General features: G+C 32.8%; 1 protein-coding gene across 1 annotated transcript in view; it reads right to left on the reverse strand.

Annotated features, from left to right (window-relative positions):
* LOC143232873 (uncharacterized) overlaps nt 1-26,006 on the reverse strand; it is a 68,674-nt gene extending 42,668 nt beyond the window's left edge. Inside the window, exon 1 of the mRNA XM_076468861.1 lies at nt 25,654-26,006. The gene's annotated coding sequence lies outside the window, so the exon portion shown is untranslated. The remainder of the gene's footprint in view (nt 1-25,653) is intronic.
* Nucleotides 26,007-26,238: the final 232 nt, after the last annotated feature.

Genomic DNA, 26,238 nt, shown 5'->3' on the forward strand with positions numbered 1-26,238 from the left:
GTTTACATCTGTTTCGTGACAGAGGCCTTGAACATCAGGGTTCTCTTTACGTTCGTGATTTACATATGTATTGTAAGAAGTCTAGCATTTTATTTGAACATCCATTCATGACTGTTCATAATTTGTTGTTGGGCAGTCCCAAAATTACGATTTATACGAGTTTGGTCAATATTACTATAATTCACTCTGGGCTAGCTTGTTTTCTGTTATAATACCAGTATTTGATCTTATTATAGCCGCTCTGTTTGTATTCATATGTAACTATTTCAGTCATTTTCAAGCTGGATGGGGTAAGTTTCGATAATAACCTATGCTAATAAAGTTACAAATAATCATCCATTTATTTCTAGGCTCCTTTTAACAAACTGAACTGAAAGCTTACTAAAACCACACGTACATTATCCCTTAAATGAAAGATGTTGGATTTCTTGATGTAACAACTCCTGCATATTCATGTTAACGTATTAAGTGCACGTTATGTTACTGTATTAGATGTATTGCATTTTGTTGTAGATATCATCTTCCAAGCTTAAAAGATTTTAAATAATTTTTACGTCAGTTAATGTTATGTCATATTGTTCACGTTTGGCTGTGCATGTCCTACATTAAAATATGCTGTAATATTCTAGAGTGACTAAATTTTTGTTTACTAAACACATGTTTGTAACTACATTTCAATATCTATACAGTGCTTAATTAGACTATTGACTGATACGTAATCTGTTTTATTTAAGGTATTAAGGACTGACTAGTTGTATACCATTTATTAAACCATTTATTATATAATCAGATACTTAACAATATACATACGGAATTTAACGACATAATATTTACCATGGTTTTTCCAGTACAAACAATCATAGTATTTATGTGCTGATTTAATTAAAACAAGACTGAGTGAACCTCAGACAAATTTGCAGTTCGTAACAAATACGGATTAGCGTTAGTATTGTTATTTAACGCTATTACTCAGCGATACAGAATTGTTATGTTGAGGCTGATGACGTATGTTTTAAATTGTATTCATTCTGTGTACCGTCAGAACGGGACAGGATAAATTAAAATAAAAACTAATTTGAACTTTCTTCAAAATACTTAACAAACAATTATAAAAAACTAACATAACTAAACTAAAAAATAAGCATTGTTAGTAAACGATTTGCTTAATTTTCGTTGGTTTACCTAGTTTTTGACATTACGATATTGTCAAACCAAGCAAATTCAAATTACTCACGGCTCTGAGAATGAAGAAAGTAAATTTTATTAAAATATATAAAGATCTAATATTTTATTTATTTATTATATATATATGTCCTCCAAAATGGTTTTATAATATTGAACATAAGTTGCAAGTATTTTAATCTTTCCTTACCACAAATGCTCTTTTCTTCTAACAAAATGTTAGATTATAGTCATGTAATCTATAAATATAATAGTATTATATATTATCATTACATGTCCATACAACTACTTGGCAAGGTGTAGATGGAACGTCACCAAATTTAGTAGGAAGATTTGTTGGACCCAAGAGGAGAATGCCCGGCATGGCTAGGTGGTTAAGGCACTTGACTCGTAATCCGAAGGTCGCGAGTTCAAATTCCCGTCTCACCAAACATGCTCGCCCTTTCAGCCGGGGGGGGGTATAATATAACGGTCAATTCCACTATTCGTTGGTAAAAAGAGTAGCCCAAGAGTCGGCGGTGAGTGGTGATGACTAGCTGCCGTCCCTCTAGTCTTGTACTTTAACAATTAGGAACGGCTAGCGCAGATAGCTCTCGTGTAGCTTTGCGCAAAATTCCAAACAAATCAAGTGAAAAAATATAAATTTTCAGTTTCACATTTTGCGGATTTTAGGGGCGTTCCTTTAACACTATTTCATTCCGCGTTGATGTATCGTTATCAAATTTGTCACTTTTGTAAGGAGATACATAAAAAGTTTCGATTTCACATATTGTGTTTTATAGTTTATTATGGACGTTTTCTACAATTACATAAAAGAAAAGCTACTTTTTGTGTCCTGAGATAATCTTTTTTATGTAACTTACGTCCAGGTGACAGGTACTCCAGCTGGTGAGGTAATAATGATCTGCAAGATATTGATACATAATGGAAAAGCTTAAAATATCTTAAACTCATGTTAATTGCACTATAATAACCTAAAAAGTGTTTATTTTTTACGATGAAATTTCGTGAAACGTACATTTCTAAATGATGGTTATCATTTTTCTTCATAAACTTTGCTTATTTCGCATTAAGATTGCTGTTAAAGAAAAAAGAACATCATTTTTTAAATAACTTTGATTAGATTTGTTTTGAATTTCGCGCAAAGTTACTCGAGGGCTATCTGCGCTAGCCGTCCATAATTTAGTAGTGTAAGACTAGAGGGAAGGCAGCTAGTCATCACCACCCATCGCCAACTCTTGGATTACTCTTTTACCAACGAATAGTGGGATTGACCGTCACATTATAACGCCCCCACGACCAGGAGGGCGAGTATGTTTGGTGCGACCGGGATTCGAACCCGCGACCCATGGATTACGAGTCGCACGCCTTAAGACGCTTGGCCATGCCGGGCAAATAACTTTAAAAAACAGTGTGCAGTAACAGAAACCGTAAATCTGATTTAACATCGAACAGCACTCTACCTCCTGATAGCTCACTTACTTTTAGTATTTTTACTGTTGATATTGTCAGATTAAATCATTAAACGTACAAAGTGTAAAAAAAATTATTATAAAACAAAACAAAAGCACATATGAGCACATAACCCCACAACGTTTATGTGTGCTCTGCCAACCGCTATTACCGAAACATAAATTTTACCGTCGTAAGAATACAGACTTACTGCTGAGCCACTATCGGACAGCCATAACCCTTAACTGGAGTAGATTTCTTGATAAGATCACGACATTGCTAAGATAAAAGTAAAAAACATTTTTGATGTGCCATGAAAGTAAAGTGTTGTGCATATATTAAATTATAATTAAGTTTGATTTGCATATCTGAAGAGTACATTTTAAGGAAACAATAACATTTGGTTGTGAATTTGGTAACTATGCATTAAGTAAAACCAATTGTGAGTTCCGTCTCAAGCCATTTCATTAATATTTCCACCTATCATCATTTTGAGCCAGGAGTCTGGTGAGTGCACGTTAGACTATGGTTTATGATAAAAAAACAATGATATTATGTAGTAAGAGTACATGCGATGCAGTACTGACTGTGCAAATTTAAACAGAAGTAGTTTATTATGGATGTAATAATCGATCTTAAATGCTGCATCAAAATTTGATTTTTACATGAGGCATAGATATCCCTCTAGTAACAATGTCGATCAGCGAGATCTCATCCACGTGTGATTGATCATGATTAACGCAACATTAACGTTTACATTAAGAATTTATTGAAAACTGAAAGCTCATTAGAATTTTAGGAAATAACATTCCTTATAACATTTTATTGTAACAAGTGAGAAAAAATATATTTGTGAGTATTAAATACAAAACCGATTAGTGTTTTCAACAAAACTCTGAACAGGTGTGTTATCTTTCTGAATGAGGTTTATGGTTGAGAACACTTACTATAAAGTTATAGCCAGGCGGTTAGGGCAGTTGACTCACAATCTATGGCTCGCAGATCTGAATATTCGTCCTACCAAACATGCTTGTCCTTTTAACTGTGAAGGTGTTGTAATGTTATAGTTAATTATACTATTCGTTGTTAAAAGAGTGATATAAAAGTTGTCGGTGTGTGGTGATGACTAGCTGCCTTCCCTCTAGTCTTTCGCTGCTAAATTACGGACAGCTAGCGCATACAATCCTTGTGTAGTTTTGCGTGAAATTTAAAACAAATTAGTACTTTAAAGTATGTTGATGTTAGGATTTAAAAACTACTCAAAGTTCTAATTATTTGTCACTAGTGGCTTAGAATGAACTAAGTGAATTACCATACGTCTACTTACAGTAGCGTATACATAAAAATGGAGCTTTTCTACTTGAAAATCCGTATTTAAAAATAAAAAGGTTTGTATTTAGTGCTTACTGACGTTTATTTTAGAATTTCTCGCAAAGCTACACCAGGGCTCTCTGCGCTAGCAATCCCTAATTTAGCAATCATCACCAACTACCGCCAACTCACGAATAGTGGGATTGACCGAACATTATAATGCCCCCACGGCTGAAACGGTGAGCATGTTTGGTGTGACGGGAATTTGAACCCGCAACTCTCGGATGAGGAGTTGAGTGGATTAATCACCTGACCATGCCAGCCCTACTGACGTTTGATAAAAACCCGCGACTCTCGGATGAGGAGTTGAGTGGATTAATCACCTGACCATGCCAGCCCTACTGACGTTTGATAAAAACCCGCAACTCTCGAATGAGGAGTTAAGTGGATTAATCACCTGACCATGCCAGCCCTACTGACGTTTGATAAAAACCCGCAACTCTCGAATGAGGAGTTAAGTGGATTAATCATTTGACCATGCCAGCCCTACTGACGTTTGATAAAAACCCGCAACTCTCGGATGAGGAGTTGAGTGGATTAATCACCTGACCATGCCAGCCCTACTGACGTTTGATAAAAACCCGCAACTCTCGAATGAGGAGTTAAGTGGATTAATCATTTGACCATGCCAGCCCTACTGACGTTTGATAAAAACCCGCAACTCTCGGATGAGGAGTTGAGTGGATTAATCACCTGACCATGCCAGCCCTACTGACGTTTGATAAAAAAAATGAAATAATTCTTGTTACTATTTTTTATAGGAAAGTTTTGAGTGTTTATTATCTGCGATATCATAGCCTCACCTTCACGTAATTCAATTTTTCATGAGTTTATAATAACCTTTATGTAAGATTTCGTATCACCTTAAACTATTTTCTTTTCAGGCATCCAAAACAGAACATTTCATACGAAAATTTTACTTCGCTACCAAAACAAATGGATATAATTTGGTAGTAGCTATAGGATAGATTTTAGTTATCAAAATTTTTATAACTCACTTCCAATTTGTTAAATATAGTTAGTTCCTGTTCCGTGTATCCTTAAATGAATTTCCATTTTACTTAAGGTTTTTACAGTTTTCACAGTGCATTTTCTTTTCTTTTTTCATAAGGTTTTTACAGTTTTCACTTTAATTATATCTTGGTTTTAAAATTTCGCATTCCCCCATCCTCGTGTTGCAGTGGTAAATCTGTTTACTTATAACTCTAGAAACTAGGTTTAGATAACAGCAGTCGACACAGTCCAGCTTTGTGCTTAACAACAAACAAACAAATAATAATCAGAATCCTTTGTTACAATTTGTGTCAATTTGTTATAATATCTATATATGACAGTCACAAATGAATTCCCATAGTTTTAAATTGTTAAGTTATTCCAGTATTTTACCCTAATTATGAACAACTAGTAACTAGTATATAAATTTAAACGATAATTACAGTTGAAAATGTTCAAATAAAATAATTCATTTTTATCACTTCCTTCTCATACAATTACTTAAGAAAATAAATCATGTACAATTTTAATAACATAAATGCGAAAATTAGACTAAAACGCAACATTGTGAAAGACTGACCAAAGAAATATTATCATTTTAACGTAAAGTAATACACTTCAATTTTATATATAATATTACTACATAGAACTCTACATATAGAATTACTAGTTTCAAACATTTCACAGCCCGGCATGGCCAGGTGGGTTAAGGCGTTCAACTCGTAATCTGAGGATCGCGGGTTCGAATCCTCGTCGCACCAAACATGTTCGCCCTTTCAGCCATGGGGGCGTTATAATGTGACGGTCAATACCACTTTTCGTTGGTAAAAGAGTAGCCCAAGAGTTGGTGAGTGGTGATGACTGGCTGCCTTCCCTTTAGTCTTACACTGCTAAATTAGAGATGGCAAGCGCAGATAGCCCTCGAGTGCTTTGCGCGAAATTCTAAAAAAAAAACAAATACTTCACAAACAGTTAATGTATGAAAAATAAAATCTTTAGACATAAACTTAGTTACACAATGGAATTATTTTAAGTTCATTTTTGAGGGAAACATAATAATCATACTAGCAACATTATCTTAATTACAGTTCAAATAGAATATCATGTCTTAAGAAGTATGTGAAAGTTCGATTTTCAAGAACAGCGTCAAGACTTAAAATACTATGTAATACATAATAAGCCATAAACTGCTTCTGTGAAATAATACAAGTGCCGTCTAACGGGGAGAAAAGCTTGCAATTTTATGAACAGATCTCAGATTCCCTACGACTATATCCATACATCTGACGTTTTCACACAGACTATCCTCGTTCTATAATTACGATAACATGGCAGCAAGTACCACCCTAAAGTTTGCACGAAGCAACAATAATATTTAATTTTAAAACTTAGAAATAATGACAAGATCGAAAAAATCTAAACCAGAGTTTTACGAGAAGTAGAACTGACCGAATCATGACTTAAATGGCGTTACATATATTCTATAGTTTAATTTTCTTTCAGGAGACTCTACACCTAAAACAAATTTTTTTTCACAATTGAACATCAATGATATAATATTTATTTTAAATTGTTATGCGTTTTCTATGTCTCGATTTTGACAGTAAGCTGTTGCATTTTTTTTAAATCGTGTAACATTAACATGTTAGTTATAAGTAAGATGATTTAGAAATATTCATTTATTTGACAAAGAAAGCTTATCACATATGCTTGATATTCTATCGGGATAATAAGTACCTTCTCTGATTTAAAGAAAAGCAGCTAGTCTTGCAAAGAGCTGTTTTCAGTTATTGATGATTTAAGTTTCAACAACTATATCAACAGTGTACCTAATGGTGATAGGTGAACAGCAAGAACTTTTTTAAAACCAATTTCATCTTGTTTTGTAACATTTTATATTATAATTTTAAATCGTCTCTGACTTAATTTTTTATTATCTGTGGTCTTCCTCTACACAACAGTCATATTGTCTAGCGAAAAGCAAATAAATTTTATCGAACCAAAGTGAGGATCTCAAGAGAGCTGAAAACGAGAACCTTTTTTATATATGTCCTAACAGCTGTCTTAATAACGTCCTAAAAAGTGACCGGTCATTTTAAAAAACAAAAGATTACTATATAATTTTAAAATACAAATCAATTGCTAGTATCATATGTAAATACGTTTTTAAAACACATAGTAATATAAATGTTTGAAATACGTATAGTCTAAAGCAAAAACTGAAGGGTGCCAATATATCCATCCGGTCGATAACGGTTACATGGCATAAATCCACATTACAAATTAACAGTAAGTCCAATAAATTATTTTACAAATAATGTAATTACAGCTTTTGTCAATTGAACATTTGTGAGAAAACCTGGTAGACTTTTCATTAATTTCATTACGACATTTATTTTCAGCAGAATAACTAGGCGGTTTTATATAATGTACACTACTTCTCTATGTATTTATTGGTGTGGCAAGCTGAATATTGGAAAACGATGCATGTTTTCTCATAAAATGCTACTAATCAAATTAGTTTTCAGTGAATGTTTTATAAAGCAATTATATCTAATGATATAATTCTGAACAAAAGAAAAGACCTCAACAGGACTGATGAAGCGATACAAGAATAACATAAATCATTTGGTGTTAGTGACTTGTTTAGTACCAACAATTAAGATGTTTGTTACATAACTGTTTTCATTAAAATCTGAGATATAGAGGGATATGGTTGACTCAGTGATGACGTCACTAATGATCAAGATATTTGAATACATTTTGTAGCCTTTAATAAGTCGTCCGCCACAAGACTTTCATTAAAGAACCAACGAGAGTCCTGCACTCCCTGCCCGAACCACAGTTGAAACATTGGTTATTGTTGTAATTTTTGAGGATGATTGTTCATATTTTTGAAATAAAGTTTTCTTGATTTCCGTTACGCACAGAGATACACAATGGGCTATCTTTGCTCTCCTTACCACGGGTATCGAAACCCGGTTTTTAGCGTTGCAAGTACGGAGACATGCCGCTGTGCCAGTGGGAGGGGGAAGCTTGGAATAAAGCACTATAAGTAATAGTCACAAATCACAGTTAGCTCAGTAACAAGTGGGAAGTATATATAAATAAGTAATCTGAACAACTACTCTATCGTTAAAATAGCGTAAGTTCGCTAAATCTTATTGCCATACGCTAAAAGGAGTGATAAATCATTTTGATTCAGTTTGGTTTAGAAGTAACAATCTTATAATTATTTGATGAAATATGAAACGCTTAAAAGTGCTTATATTCGAATTAATATATTAAATTCAGAGGTTAGTCGAACTTTATTACAACAAGTTGCATATGCTATAGTAGAGGCATGTCACAGTGTGACGCTTTGTTTTGTTTGTTTGTTTTGAATTTCGCACAAAGCTACTCAAGGGCTTACTGTGCTAGCCGTTCCTAATTTAGCAATGTAAGACTAGAGGGAAGGCAGCTAGTCATCACCACCCACCGCCAACTCTTGGGCTATTCTTTTACCAACGAATAGTGGGATTGACCGTCACATTATAACGCCCCCACGGTTGAAAGGGCGAGCATGTTTGGCGCGACAGGGATGCGAACCCGCGACCCTCAGATTACGAGTCGCACGCCTTAACAGTGTGACGCCACGGATGACATTTTTAGCACCTATATATTTGCTTTACCACAAAGTTCCGACCATTAAGCAATGCAATACTGCCGTAATTGATTCATGACTGGAAAGCATGTTTCACAACTTTTTATCAGAAAGCTGAAGAACAAACGGAAAAACAAGACATAACTACCAATAACGTGGTAAACAGAATTAGCACGTGTAGATAACACCCTTTATGAAGATCAAAGAGCATCTAACCAACATCGCATTACACGAGGAACTACGTATATCGTTGTTAAAAATGTTGCAAACTTAGTCAACTTTGCACAACACCAAGAACTACGTACGCCGTTGTAAAAATCTCGCAAACTTTACACAAGGAACCACTTTCACGGTTGTTGGAAAGAGCACAAACTAATAATTCAGGAGTCTTTCACATTCCTCTCAGATAATGTTTGCAAACTATTTAATTACATTTTAATTAACAAAGATATTGTCTTTGAAAGAAGAATCAACTAGGAGAATACAAAAAGTTTACCAGACTGATATGTGGTAAAGATAGATAAATTAAATAAAAGTATATGAAAAGTACTTTGCACATGAGAGGTTTATTGCAATGCTGAGTAAGGCTTGGACCTACTCGAGTGACTACGTAGAATGAGAATTGTATTAACCGCAGGAAGTAATAACTTTGTAAAATGGCATAAAGAGTGCAAAAAAGTCTTTATTGGACTTTAACGCTGATACAAGTAAAGCAAGTTGGATTTTAGTTATTACCAGAAGGAAATGTTGACACTATTTGTGTCAACGAAATGAACTTCCTGTACTGTATGTCCGAGACACCAAAATGGTATGGCTGTAAGATAAATTTTCTATACTGTATGGTCGAGACACCAAGATGGTATGGCTGTAAGATGAATTTTCTATACTGTATGGTCGAGACATCAAAATGGTATGGCTTTAAGATGAATTTTCTATACTGTATGGTCGAGACACCAAGATGGTATGGCTGTAAGAAAAATTTTCTGTACTGTATGGTCGAGACACCAAGATGGTATGGTTGTGTCAGAATAAAGTATCAAATCACGTCTAAATTCATAGCAGTGTTAATACAAACCGTAGAGAATAAAACTAGTTCTCATACTATCAATTTTTCTATAGTACCTGTGAAATCACTTGGATGCACACCAATAGAATTCTTTTCTCTGGTTTGCTAAAATGTAGTCCTGGAAGTCGATGTCCATGCACAGTGATAGGTCTGTAAAAAATCTGATCGTGTAATCCTTCCTAGAAATTTGTTACAATAGCAATGGCTGTATCAGACAAAAATACACAATCCTGATTATCAGAGTGAGCACAAATAATGACGAAAACTAGTTTCAATGACAGATGAGAATCTGGAACACAAGAATAGTTACGGATCTGGAATACCGTTTCTGTAAAGTATGACTAGTCCCTCAAAAACTATTTTTGTTTTTGTTGGTCTTAAATTTTTCGAGGTTAAGGTTCTAACTTGAAATTTTACAATATGTTATTAACTATAATCGTGAAAATAATTTTTTCGCCCTTTCTGAAGTATTATATCTGTTTAGAAGATAACAATAGTTTTTATTTCTGATTTAAAAATATCTCTTCTTGTATTTATTTGAAGCTACAACTTGAAACGTAATAAAATAAAACAAAACGTTAAATATTAACTTGTTTACAAAATCTTCCACATCACCAATACACACCTCTGTTACAGGTACAGAAAATGTTATTGCTACCAATAAGAACTGAACGATAATTAAAAATTCAACAATCAATATACTCTTGAGAAAGGATTTGGATACATTTTGTCTAATATTGTTGAGAGTAAAAGTTACATTCAAAGAAATACGATACTTGTTATCAGATACTCAAATAACAAGACATGACGTTTGCATCATATACTATGATATAAAGCATTGTAAGCTCTGAGAAGTAAAACAAAGCTCTTATATCAGATAATCAAGTTGTGAAATATCCGTTTTCATAAGCTACCTCAGTAGTATAAAGAGCACTTAAATCATATGATCTATTAACGAAACATGATGGTCCTCAGATAGTAGAGTAATACACAGGTATAACGTACCAGAATACAGGAAAATTAACTCTTTGATGGTTTAACAAACTTCCTGTCAAACCACTTGCTTATATTACATCAGTATATACTCTGATCAGACGAACAAGCTTCCTTTGTAAAATTATTAGAAGTTGGTATGTGATAACTCAGGTCTAATTCAACCACTGTAGAGGTAATAACTTCATACAAGTGAATTCAACTTTTTGTATAGAAACGAAAATGTATAATGAAATATGTTGTTAAATTATTGAGTATTTTATAGCGCACCTACATGTTCTTTGTTAAAGTGTCTTACTTGTGCAACCCGAATAATTACAGGAGGATTCATTATTCTCAACGTATACTTCTCTATACATTAGTGTATTCAAACATACCGTATCAAGGTTAAATGCATTAGCCAGTGCCTATGATGACGAATACCTCTGTGTAGTTTGGCGTTATCGCGCGCTTATACGTTAGTCCATGTGTATGTATATATAAAATGGAGAATAAGTATGAATAAATACACGTTTAAACGATCGTAATTATGTAGTTTTATTTGTACGAGAGAAACAGGATTGAAACATTTGTAATGCTGCTTCACGTTAATATCACGTTAACCTGAATATGGAGAGAATAAGAGTCACGGACAGTTGCAATCACGCATGCACGTGGCTAAAAACCCCAACTTAAATCAACGGATAAATATATATTTTTTAATAACGCATATCTCACTTTTGGTATTTACTTTTCTTTATCTGATCTTGGTTTTCCTTTCTCTTATTTAAAACAGTGTTGTCATAGTTCTCCAAGTCATTGTCTCACTACACTCTACGTTACCTCTCGCATCTCTTTCAGCCTTAGAGATCTAAACATCTTACACGACAAGTAGGTCAAGAAAACACAATTTGCCTGTAAAATATTTTCATTCATAATAGAAATTTAATATGTAAATGACGAAGTTTGGGAATTTCCGGCGATAAACAAATAAATTATTCATGTTTGTTCTCAAACTGTAAAGTGTACAGTCGTCTAAAGACATTTATTAAGTCTTCTTCATGCCAACGACTGGCAACTATAAAACGTTTTGACTTTGTTTCAGCCAATTGATTAAAATGACAAACTCTGTAGATGTACAGCACAAATGCCTTAAAAATTAACTATTGTCGCTACTGAAAATTTCGGATTTCAATAGAATTTAGTGCTAAGAGTAGTTACTTGTATTTACTTTGTCGAAATACAGTTGAGAGACTTTCTTCCAACATGCATAGAAAAAAAATCTATGAAAGCATGCTACCGTAGGTAATTTAACTGTTTATGTAGAACTTTACATAGAAGAACTGATGTGTTTAAAACATTAAAATGTATCAGTGTATTTAAAGATTATTAAAATTAACTGGTTTTAGAAGATACTTGAAGAAAACTTGTAAGTATTATTTGAACAGCTTGTGTTGTTTTGTTTGTGTGTGTGTGGTTGACAGGTAAAGAGAAGTTGTGGTATAAATAATATTGAAAACTTTCAACAGTTAAGGAGGAAGGACTGATGATTAATAATTTGCTTTGATGATTCATGAAAAATTAAAAGGACTTAATATGTGTTTAGATTTGGTTCTATTTAGTTATTAGTCCTGTATTCCCTTTTAACTTTCTATTAACGTAATTATTTCTTTTTTGAAACTCTTTATTTTCAATATTTTTTTAAAAACTTGATATTGTGTTTGATAATTGTTAAGTTTCATTAAGTTATTTTTAATATTCTAGATTTGTTCCTTTAAAATTATTCTTTTTTTAATACCGCATGTATAGAAAAGGAGGATACTACGGTGTTCTTCCTTGAAAATATCACTCTCATTTATATGAAGAAAAATACGAAGTTAGAATGTTTTTGAAAGGTAGACCTTTCTTCATCAGGGGCATCTCAGTTTTACCCTAATGAAGAAAAGTCTATCTTTCAAAAGCTCTTGGATTACAGTTTTTTAATTGATTTGTTTGAGTTTATGTGATTTTCTATCCTGGTGAAACTGTTAATATAGTGTTTTACTACTTATCTAATTATTTCTGTGCACTATATATGAAACCTTCACTAAGTTTACTTTTAATCTAGTTTAAATAATAACAACTTATAGCTGTCATATTGCATTATTGCTTATTATATTTCTTAACACTGCATTCTATGTTTAGTCCCTTAGAGCATTAAATCACACTATGGCTGTGATAATCATTGATGACAACGTGTTTCGTTCAATACAGAGTTTATCATGGTGGCTCGAATACAACAAAATAGTAGTGGCCGGAACGTTGTTATATAAGTTATTTGTTCGCTCCCCGCTAGTACAGCGGTAATTTTACGGATTTACAACGCTAAAATCAAGGTTTCAATTCCCCTCAGTGGGTTCAGCAGATAACCCGATGTGGCTTTGCTAAAAGAAAACACACACATTTATTTGTTAAGATAGCAATTGTTATGGTATAAACTCTTTCGAGAGCGCAAACTGATAAGTTCTGCTACTGAGCGAAACATTTCATTGCCAATAAAAATACCGGATATGATATGAAGAAAACACTATTATAGGTTGATTTTGTTTGAATTTCGCGCAAAGCTACACTAGAGCTATCTGCGCTAGTCGTTCCTAATTCAATGGTGTAAGACCAGAGGAAAGGCAGCTAGTCATTACCACCCATTGTCAACTCTTGGATTATTATTTTACCAACGAATAGTGGGATTGACCGAACATTAAAAAGTCCCTATGGTTGAAAGGGTGAGGATGTTCAGTGTGACGTAGATTCGAACCCTCGACCCTCAAATTACGAGTCGAACGCCCTAACAACCTGGCCATAAAATACTATTATACGTTTCTTCTCGGAAAATCTGTAAGAAACCAAAGAAATAATATAGTGTTTAAAATACCATAAGCATAACATTACTATCTGGTAAATATATGGTAAATGGTAAATATATGTTTCATTATAATTTCTCTTTACTAGCAAACCATAGCTCAATTCTTATTGGAAAGGGTGCAAGCATGTATGGTAGGCATGAATACCCATATTAAACCAATACAAAAGTCATCTAGAAATAGTCACTCTTTCACTGGTGTATATGCTGCTTCTCAGCTGTCTAGAGCTTCCCAAAGTTGAAAAGTAGTGAACAACCAAAACCGAGATCGCTAATTTTCGTTTATTATCTTCTTTCTTCAATAGGCCTAGCGTCTACCTACTTCTAGCAGTAGCTATGCTTTTACTATCATTTTTGATAGCATATAGGTCCTGATAATCTTTGACTGCCTACTTATTTTATTATTATTATTATATTCAAAATATATAAAATGTACCCCATTTTATTAAAAAGTGAACAAACATGTATAAGGAAAAAAATGTATAAGGAAACATGTAGGACTGGATATTATACTTGATAAAAACGAACTAAACAAGATAAGGATGGAAGTGGACATATCACTTGATCTGGCTAATGATCACATAGCAGTTTAGTCTGCTATGAGATTTACATAGAAGGTCCGGCATAACCAGGTGGTTAAGGCACTCGACTCGTTATCTGAGGGTGGCGAGTTTGAATCCCTGTCACACCAAACATGCTCGCCCTTTTAGCCGTGAGGGCGTTATGATTCCACGGTCAATCCCACTATTCGTTGGTAAAATAGTAGCCAAAGAGTTGGCTTCTCTCTAGTCTTACACTGCAAAATTAGGAACGGCAAGCGCAGGCAGCTCTCGTGTAGTTTTGTGCGAAATTCAAAATAGACAAACTTTACATGGAAAATAAAATCCATTCATTACTAGCTTCCTGACTGTAAAAACAAACAGAATCAGACTTTTCAACCGTGAAAGGTTTTTGTATAGTAAAGTATTCATAAAAGTAGTATTTTAAAGTTACCTAAAGGAAAGGTTAATGATTAAAGTTGAGGTTCTATTCAAACACCAACTTTTAAAAGACAGAGTGGGGAGGTTAGTAATGTAGCGATTTTATTCTCAATGTAAAGTCGAGAGGTTTCCGTGTAATATTTTATAACTAACCAATCAAGTGATACGTCCATTCAATCGCTACCTTGTGTGGTTGCTTTTCTCAAGTTTATTAGCCGGCCCTACATAGCTCTTTATTTAGCGGTAATTATTTTTCCTAATATTTGTAATATTAGCCACAAGATAACAAAATAATAGCTATATAAATAAAAATGCTGGGGTTTCTAACTCGCATTTTAACTATATAATGAAGAAAACTGCTAATAAAGATTTATCTATAGGTGCATTGTATAATACTTTAATTCTAGTAATAGGATGTTCTGAAATTATTTTACACCGATAATGTATACAAATTACACCACAATTAAGTTATATATAAATGAAGCTTGTTTTAGTACACAGTAAAAGCTAATTCATACACACAGTTGAAATGTTTGGTTTCTTTCTCATCTGAATTAAAAACGCAGTAGTGTTTGATTCCTACATTGCTATGAACACTCATATGCATTTATACTCACTGTATATAGTTTATTTTATATCCAATATAAATAATAAGGCATGTACTACAATTACGTTTGTATGTTATTCATGCAGTATGCAAGCATTACCTACCTTTCTCTCCTATAATATAATATCGGTAAAAATAATGATAATTCTACATTATAATCTGGGACAAACTGAATCTAGTTGAGAACGCATGTAAAATATATCTCGAGTTGTTAGCTTTTGTAACTTATTCGTTTCATTTTATACTACTTTATAATGTATATAGACAAACTTAGACAACTGTTTTACAACCTTTAAATGGAACACAGATACTATGATTAGTTGTTTGCTGTGTTAGTGACATGCGGTTTGGAGCGTTAAAGCTAGATTATTATCATTTTTCTCTGTGGAGAAAAGATTCGTTTCTACTTTAAAGGAGCTAAAACTCGTCACAAAAGCTTTGTTTTGGTTCTTCAAACTGGCAGCCATGCACTTGTTAATTTTTAGTTAATTTTCAGTTGTTTTTCATTTAAATATTGTTTCGTTTACCTTCTCGTCAATTTAATAGAATGATAAAGTTACGTCACTTTTAAGTCTCGACACGGTAGTCTTACACTAAGTTATCAGCATATTATTTTCACTATTGTCGTTAAATAAAGTGTTTACTTTTGTTTTACCTTCAAGGTTGTGACTTATTATTAAACCTATAACAAATTACTACTTCACCTTATGTTCACACTAGGTCCTCGAATCTCTAGTTAATACGGATCTCAGGGAAGTGTGTGCTTGATTTATTCTTGAATTACCATATGTTTATACGTGTTTTGAGTAATTCCTGAGAGTAAGATAATGTATGTATAAAACTGGTAGTTAATGAGCATACAATTTGGTCTTAATATAGTGCGGGATAAAAGCTAACTATTGCATAGATTCATATTATATGGTTTTTTACTATCCAACTAATAAATATGAAGTAGTTTCTAGTATCGGTAATGATGCATAGGTTGACATACAGAGCTATTAGTGCATATGTATAAGATACAAGAATATGTATACTAGGATCATGTTTGCAAGCGTAAACATTTATATATATATGTGTGTGTGTGTGTATCTATAATTATAAGCTTTGTAACACTAAGGTCATGTATGCATAAAAATACATTTGAAGGCTCATCGGTTTGGTGTATTTGTTGTTATTTTTTGCTATATCTATTATTTTTCTGAATGTATATGACATTCAAATTACAACCCTTCTCATTAAGATCGTACTATTATGTATCTAGATTTTATTATTATTTCTATATTGTACAAAAAGCTCAACGTAATTTTTTCCCTGTTGTCTTGAAAAACGCCATCTTTATTAAAACGTGTTAATATAATATTCATGTTCGCAGGTTAACACTTGATAAAATAAATGATATATCACTATTCGTGAATCTCGATGACCTGGAAGCTATCACGAGATACACGAGTAGATAAAGAAAGTATATTTTAACTGAAAGCAGATTACTTATATGGAATTTTTAACAACGTTAATATAATAATCAATATTTTATGACTGTATAATTAACGGCGGTTTGAATTTGTTTGTTTTTGAATTTCGCGCAAAGCTACACATGGGCCATCTGTGCTAGCATTTCTTAATTGAACAGTGTAAAACTAGAGGGAAGGCAACTAGTCATCACCACTTACTTCCAACTTTTGGGCTACTCTTTTACCAACGAATAGTGGGATTGACAGTAATATTATAACGTCCTCAAGGCTGAATGGGCAAGCATTTTGATGTGACGGGGACTTGAACCCGCAACCCTCAGATTACAAGGTTATGCCGATCCACGGTTTGAAAATTTTTGATATCCCATGAAAGAAAATACCATAAGGCTTTTTTCTCACTAATGGAAGTGACACATCTGATATTAGAATTAATATTATAATAATTAAGGTTAAGCACAAACATTACCTTTTTAACCTAATTTTCGATTACTGTAAGACTTACTTTGTCCAGTTAATAAAACAGTGCGTCAGTTTGCCAAATTGTTTCACATGATGTTATTTTACTACGATGTACTCCACGAACATTTTCTTAAGGTTATTATCGACACATTATGTTACAGCTGTTGTCATTCAGTTTTTTTTTGTTATTTAAATTGAGTCACTTATGAAGTTTTTGCATACTTATTTATCAGTTTTATTATAACATAGACTATGAGACTGAACAGAAAATCATGCTCATTGTCAGAATATCGAAAGAAGCAACATAATAGTGATTGACATATAATGTGGTTGAATATCAAGGTAGTATATAGTATGCAAATATACTAAGTAAGCTCCGCCTCACATGATCGATATCATTCCAAATGTCACCGCAATATTCCCAGACGCAATTTAGATTGTTTATCAGATTACCTAACAATTTATTGTTGATTGCTGCACTTCCAGTATCCTACGTTCAATAGAAATAGCTACTTTACTAACAAAAAGCACCATTAATTAACGTCTACTAAATTCAAATTGTATTATACACAAAACGGTTTACATTGTTGCTCTTCGGGGGCTTGTGACGGTGCACCGTGTTTCTCATTTCCTCCAGGAACGTGAAAGGAGGGGCTTATAATAATCTCGCGTGAGCGCGTGCGTGCGGGCGCCAAACTCCCAACTATCAAGTTGTCATTGTGATCATTTTCATTTAGCGTGCACAACAGACGCAGAGAACCAAGTGACCTGAAGAGCACTACTGAGTGGTCACTTCCTATAACGTTTAGAGAACTTTAACGCTCATAGGATAGCATTTAAACTCACGTTTGTTAAAAGACAAAATACTTTAACATTGAGACATTTTAGCAAATAATAACATAGTTGGCAAATCATCATTATTATGATCAGGAAGAAGAAAGAATATAACAGTTTTACTCAAGAAGAACAATTTGGTTTTACATGTTATAATCCCATCCATATACGATTCTTATGTAAAAAGTTACTACTCAACTTTCAAAACGTTTTAAGACAATGAAATTGTTTGCGGTAATAAAATATTATATCAGTGACGAAGTCCAAGCGCTAGCTCTCCGACGCCTATGAATTTGTATTATTGTTTTAACTAGTAATTAGTTGAAGCAAGTATTATACAAATAAGTTTAAAGTTGAAACGTTTACACTTGTAGACACATACATTTCTAACGAAAATTTTTAACCATAACAGACTGAATTTCACCAACAAAATATTTCATTACGAGTTACTAAACATTTTACTGATTTTGTTTGACAGCATATACATTTTATATATTTCATTTCAGTTAAGAGAGAAAAATATATTACATATATAAACATTTACATCAGCCGACATATTTTGTTGTTAATAAAGATCTTTTGTAGCGGTTTGCAACCGCTAGAGAAAAACATTTACCGATATTCTATATATATGTTAGTCATCGTCAATACTTGTTTTAGTGATATGTTTAGATCTTATATTTAGTTTGTAGCTCTGAAAGAAAACATAGAAATAAAGTGTCTGAAGGATTCTATAATATATCCTTAAATATTAGCGTATGTATTTTAACCAATATTAAGATCGATTTTGCTGTGTTTAAAAGTAATACCACACACACGTATATACGTGTGTGTTTAATTTATGAATGTTGATTATTAAACACATTAAAATATGTATGTGCTAATCATTGGTCTAAATGTACTTTAAACATACACACACACACATGTATATGTATGCTTAAACAAAGTTATTATATTCAGATGTTTCCAGAAGTTAAGTGGAAACATTTCTAAAATTGATATTTGACCAACAATAACTTGTAGCTAATTTGCTGTTCGTCAGATATAAATCTTAGAAATCAACCTGATTATATACAATATAATTATATTCATACGACGATCACGTAACAGAATATTTTATTTATAATTTATACCCATTTTCATATGATATCTACCAATAAAATATTTTCTTATACATGAACTAAGTTTAATAAGTAGTCTTATTAATGTTCCGTTTTCACTGCTAAAAAAAAAGCTAAAACAATATTTGAATATTTTAGCTCATTTTCAAACAGCTTATTATGAATCGTTTTAAGATGTCTTCGTTTTAAGAGGATAGTGCATGTGTTGTAATCATAAACTGTGAGTGTTATCTTGTGCTTGTTTCGTAAACGTATTTACATATCTTTACATTCTTTGTGTGTTTGTTTTCATTTATCATTCGAATATTTATTTAAATATATGAACAAACTAAGGGTGATTATTTGCATAAATAAAATATAATAACAAAAAGTAAAAAAGGATCAAATTAAGTAAACACAAAAGGGCTTGTGTAATTTTAACGTATTGGTATTTCATATGCCTTTTTCCATTAATTGTGGGTAGAGTTCCTTTTTGCGCTATTGTTTAGAAACGCCAATTTATGCACTTTACCATTGCATTTATAATACAGTCCTTATACACGTGTCTACAAATAGTTGTTCACATTTTGAAAGTTGACAGCTTGCAGTCAGAAGAAGGGTAAGAAGACACTGTAAAGTTTCTCCTAGTTTACAAACCTTCAGATTTTATATGAACACCTCACACAATTTTGTCATTCCTCAAAATCTGACACGCATAAATACTTTCTCGACTTGGTTTAATTGGTCTTCTGAAACAAATAGATCGGTTTAGCTATCTGCGTGTTTTTTGACCCAAAGGTTATCTGTTTCTAGATTCAACTATCCATGAGTTGCAACCAAGCAACTCTCATGTGTGACGAAATAGTGGCAATTGACTATTCAACGCGAACCCAAATTGAGAAACGCGTTTTTGTGGCCACAAGACACGAAGTATTAACCCCTATATTCATAGTCTGGGCACTCTAACTATATCGCCACGATTAGCCCAAGTATGGCTGTATCAGAAGTGCAAACGTTAGAGGTGATAAAGAGTCAGAATTCCGAAGGTTGTATGGTAGGACGTTGTTCAATGTCTTATCACCACAACTGTAAAAGAGGGCGGGATCCAACAAAATAAATGCTTTATATTACATGTGATACAGATGACCGTTTTCTGTCAGGAGGGAAGGACTACACATCTTTTGAGTTGAAATAGGGTATCCAACGTTCTTTTCCGGTAAGTCTTGTTCGTTCCTCTGTGTGATATATAAGTTCTCCCTCGCACAGTTCAGTACTTATCTCTGTTGTATGTTCAAAGTGAATGGAGTGTTACCTCATGTGAGTGCGATACTGAATAACTTATTATCATAATTTAATCCCTACGGAGATATGATACTCTTCAAGAGGCAAGTCATGTAGTTCTATTTTGTTTGTTAACTTCGTACAAAGCTACACGAGGGCTATCTGCAATTGCCGTCTCTAATTTAGCAATGAAAGACTAGAGAGAAGGCAGCTGGTGATCATCACTCACCATCAGCACTTGGGCTATTCTTTACAAATGAATAGTGTGATTGACAAAACATTATAACGCTCCCACGACTTAAATGGCAAGTACGTTTGGTGAGACGGGAATTCGAACCCGCAACCCTCAGATTGCAACTCGTACGCCCTGACCACCTAATTATGCCGGAACTTCTCTTTGAGTAGCTGTTGCAGATTTTGTAAGCACACACAAAAAAAGACAAAGTCATTAAAATGTGTTCTTTAAGTGCCTAATAATATGGCTCTATGTCAAGTTCAACACAAACTAGCCAATAAATCTTTCCGGGCTACATTGAAAATCCTCAATATCTATATATTTTCATCTTCCCTTTGTATGACATTACTCAGCAACAACAGACGTAATATTTGTATTTGCCGTTTTATCACTATCTCTTTTCAAAACTGACGAAATAACTAAAACTTGATAGTTTATAAACCAAACTATATCCTATCACATTGTTTTAGCTTTTTCTATTTGAGTTATTCGTTTTGATTGATCGTGTACAATAACTCATTTAAATCCTCCAGTATTTAAGGTCATAGTATGTTCATAAGTAGACAATATTTTAGTACCTCTGTTTCGATTTTCAACTGACCTACTCAAAATAAGTGATTATGATTACTAAAACCTAACAACTAACTATATTTATTGATTTCATTATTCCTATAAAACAGCGCGTCTGCTCTGAAGTTCACCAAGAGTAAATTTTATAGTAATTAAGAAATGAATCATGATGATTCAGCCACAGAAGTACGTGTCTAGGGTAATAAATACTAACTATAATACAAATTAACAAATATTTCAAAATGGCTAGGGAAACAAGCAGCAAAAGAAAAAACACTTAATGAATGTGGAATAAACTTTGTGAAGCTGAAGTTTATTGGATGGACTTCAGAAGATTTTGAGTGTTATAGACCAGGAAAAAGATGGTATTTACTGGTCTTAACAACATTTTTAATTACTATAGAAATATTTTAGCATGTTTAGGCAAGTAGAAAATAAATAAACCAAGTTAAGGATTTAGTACTAACTACTCTTTGACAATTAGACAGTAGTTATTAAGCTGAATCATCATTCGTTGAATGAAGAAAATTAAATTTTGTAAGGAATCACAGAACGGGCTACATGCTCGGTGTCTACAGCAGGTATAGAAACGCAAATTTTTAGTATCATAACCCCCGGAAACTCATTGATGTCCACGACTGCTTAATAAAAACGTGTAACATATAAGAATCTCTTTAAAAAGTTCAGGACAATAATCTCCATCCCACCCAGTGGCTCAGCAGCAAATCTGAAGACGTATAACGCTAAAGGAAATCGCGTTTCAAACCTCTGATGAACACAGCGCAGATAGTCCATTGTTTAGCTTTGAGCTTAACCTTAGACAATCAAAACATTAAAGTAAACGTTACAGCTAACAGGCAGTGCTCTATTTATGTACTATTCTTAGTAAAATTCCCAGTGTGTTAAGATGTCTTCCTGATACTTTTGAATATAATATACAAATGTAGCAATATTCTATCAGATTAAAAAAAGAATTTCATAAATTTCAAATAAATTACTTATTTCCGTGCTCTTGTAGAGAAATTTACTTTTTAAGATTAAAATAACGTGGAACAATTTAAACTTTGTTAAAAAACCAATTGATATATATACATTATTCAAAATATTTTAAAAAGATTAAGCTTTCAACAGAGAATGTGAAAGATAAATAATTTGAATGTTGAATAAAGATTCTCTAATTGCATTGTGTGGGTTCTTTCTTTCAAATATTATACATTACTACAACATTTCTATATTATAAAATATGAATTCGGTTATAAGTGTGTGAGTAAGACGATAGACAACTATAAAAATTATGAGTAAAATGCAGTTCGTGCATTTATGATGTGCACATGACTTTATATTACAATTTAACTGTGTAAATATAATACAAGTAACGAGAACATATCAAAAATCAAATTATATACGCGGTGTTAAAGCACTTTATAAAAATAATTTACATGTACTAATTCAGTGATGTGTAGCAAAAATTCGAGCCAAGGGACGATAGGTTAAAGGATTAGCACCTACATATTTGGGTTATGACGAATGCATAACTATTAGACGTGGGATAACGGCACTAGTAGATTTATGGTTGGAGGATAAAGACCCAATATTTTACGAGAAGATGATGGTGGTTACTTAACGAGATTGTTAAATGACGTAGATTACAAACACTCAACATTGTGAAAAAGATAGTTTTCAATGATCTCCAAGGAAACAGGAAGACTCGTACAACTAAGAACTTAACGATAACAAACTTCCAAATTATTCTCTAAGCTAATCTGGAGTATATTCTTTATTTGTAAAGTGAAGCCAACTAAAAATCTTCAACAAAAAAAAGTGAAATAAAGCTTGTATTGGTACATCTTTTAGTACCATTATCATGATGAAGAAAAACCTGAGGTTGAGGAAGGCTTATAAGACTCTAATTATATCTTATATTTAACATATATTTTTATGAGAAAGAAATACTTGTAAAACAAAAGGGAATCCAGTAATCTCATTCTACCAAATACCTGCCAAATCCTCCAGTGCTGTTACAATGAAGTTTCGTGTCTTTGATCTACTTAATCGTGACCGTTAAAGCTAGCTACCTCCGTGTACAGAGGATAGTCTGTTGTGAAGTTTATCAAGGTGTGTGGACTGGTACCATTATCCTTTGGAAAATACTGTTAAAATAACAATTGCAGGTTTGCCAATAGTACGTAATAATGCACATCGAAGACTGACGAAGCAGTTTCGAGGACGGCGTATAGCATGGAATATCATTTTGATAAAGTGTAGTTAATCCTTTTATACCATAAAGGTTTAAGCGTCGATTTTATCTGTCTTAATAGTAAGTGTAAAATGCAATGGACTTGTACACTTTCTCGTACTAGTTTCTTAAGAATTTTCTTTGCCAAGAGACTTTGAGTACATAATATTTTATTTTGTTTTAATGTATGTTTAACAATATCTTCAAGCTACAGAATACTAAATCAAAATTAAATACAATAATAACAGTGACATATAAAAGAAATACTGTTGTCATTTTAAACAGAATTTGATGTTCTAATAAAGCTAAAGAAAACCTAAATAACTAAACTAACTTCTCAATATTGTTAGTTTTAATAAAGCCTCTCTCTATTTAACATTTCGTTTATATATGAGGATTACCTATTGAATTTTGAACAGCTGTTAAAGCAATTATTAAAACAAAGAATATGGAGTCAAGCAGTAAAGTACTGTATCTTTCAATAGCACTTTCTTTTTTAAATTTAAATATTGAATTTAGTTAGAACCACCGTCCCCCAGCCAGTCAATAATTAAAATTATCAATTAAAAAATTACAATAACCAAAGACGCAAATTAAGATGTAGATTTTTTTGAACAATGTAAAATTATTAATATAACATTAATTCGTTGGTTTTACAGGCCTATCTTTTTTCTGCAGTTTCACTATTCGAAACAATAAAGCAATTAAACAAGTAAAATAACAGTTTTTCTTGTAAAAGGAACACAGTAAATTAAGATATATTCACTTATTTAGCTGGATAAATATAAAAATATTCAAATTATTTCAAGATACAGGAAAAGTTATTATGTCACAAAAAAGTATAATTTTGGGGGATTATCTACTGAGCTTTAAATAGTTGTTGAAACATTTTTTAAACAATCATTCATACAAGATATGTCCTTAAGAGAGTTAAAAATTTATCTCTGTATTAATATTATACACAATATAATATTATCGTTAAAGATTTTGAAAGTACAAAGAGTATTAAATGCTGTTTCAACATGTAATCCTGAGGAAAAACGTTCACTACTAGAAACCGTGAATGATAAACCACTCTACTATTTATAAAGTTCAAATAAATGCTAAATCTAGAAACTTATTTCTGTATAAGTCAATAAGAACATGTCAAGCTCCAGACCTCTTGGGAAAGAAGCTATTTATTATCATTCTGTAGCTCTTAATGAAAAAACTAAGTTAAAAAATAACAGTCATAAACCTGCCTATAACACTAACATTCCATTATCCCTCGACGAACGTTCAAACACATGATATTCCAAAGCAAGTGGAAGGAACAGAAAAAAATATTTCTAGAAACTAAACCAATAATCCAACTGATTTCATAAAATTGAATTTATTTCATCAGAGTGAAGGAAAGTCCACTTTCCTAAAGTTCTTGGGTAGTTGGGTCTTTGTTCCGGGACGGTCGTTTCAACACATTAATGGTATTTAGGCCTCCAAAAACAAGTTGATATTTGGAAACATTGATTTAACAAGATATTACATTACAGGAAAGTGAATTTGCGCGTTTCTTTTCTATACCACGTAAGCCGTTTCAAACTGTTCAATACTAGAAACACATGCTACCAAAGTTGAAGCATGGTTTTGTGTAAAGATTTTTAAACAAGACATTTTTCCAGACAAACGTTCGTCATTGTTTTCCAGAAACAAGTAGCTTTAAAACGTAATATAAACTGGCAATTTCATAAAAAAAACGAGCATTAAAACATCGTACGGAGTTTAAGCCCAAATATAAGTTAATTTTTCTAACACCGGCTTGTGATGTAGGGTTTCCAAGCACATGTCAGTTACAACCATGTAAGTTTATAGAAACAACTTGTTTTTCTTTTAATACCGTACAGTGAAATAACCTTTCAACAGTGAGTTTATTTTTAACGTTATATAATCATGACGTAAGGATCTAGAAAGGAACTGATATTCGAGGTGCAACATTAAGAAACACGCTGAAACTTAGAACGCTTTATCACATGATTCTATATATATATATAACATTTACATTGTACCTATTTAGCTATTTTCTAGACTTCATTTTCTATTTTGTACTGAAACTAAATTACGTTATTGAAATATTGCTAAAATAGCACGTGCAGAGTTGTGTGGTCACAGAAAAAACTTGAATCATTTTTAAAGAATCTGAACGTGGAAGGTTGATCAATCTTTAAATAGGTAATCAACAGATAAATGACAAACCATCGGTAACTTTCATATATACTATTGTAATTCCTAAATGTCTAAATATTAACGAAGCAGCTAAAGACTTACCTTCATTAGGTTACATCAATCACGTGTCTAACAGTAATTATTATCAGATTTTCTTGATCGTAGGTTTTTGGTTTTCTTAATGATAGTTAACTAAATTTAATTGTTAGGTTTAACTAATTCACTGGTGATACTACTTTATACAATCTTTCAGTTAAGACAAGTCCTCTCATATTAAACTATGTATTAGTATGTTTAAGTTATTTTTTAATTGAACGTCAGCTGTATGATACGAAAGGCACGGAACGGACGGTTCAGGTTTTGTTAGATATAACTGACGGAACGAAACTGTCTTCAAGGTTAGAGGTAGGAGGACCACACATACGCCATACTCACATGTCGGTAACCGAGCAGCTAGTTCGAATGTTAGGCTGGTACTGCAGCAAAGCGGCCACAGCAGGGGCACGAAAGCACGTGCAGCGTGGGGCTCTGTGATAGGCTGCGTAGACAAGTAAAGCACTGGGCCATGACGCCAAATATCGACCTCTAGCTACCTACCTATGGCCTGTGAATACTTAATATTCGGTAGACAACGCTATTTTCTTGATCAATATATCCGTATACCAAGGTAGCCTTTATATTCATATT

This window comes from Tachypleus tridentatus, chromosome 11 (assembly GCF_004210375.1).
Source record: "Tachypleus tridentatus isolate NWPU-2018 chromosome 11, ASM421037v1, whole genome shotgun sequence".
NCBI classification, from domain to species: Eukaryota; Metazoa; Arthropoda; class Merostomata; order Xiphosura; family Limulidae; genus Tachypleus; species Tachypleus tridentatus.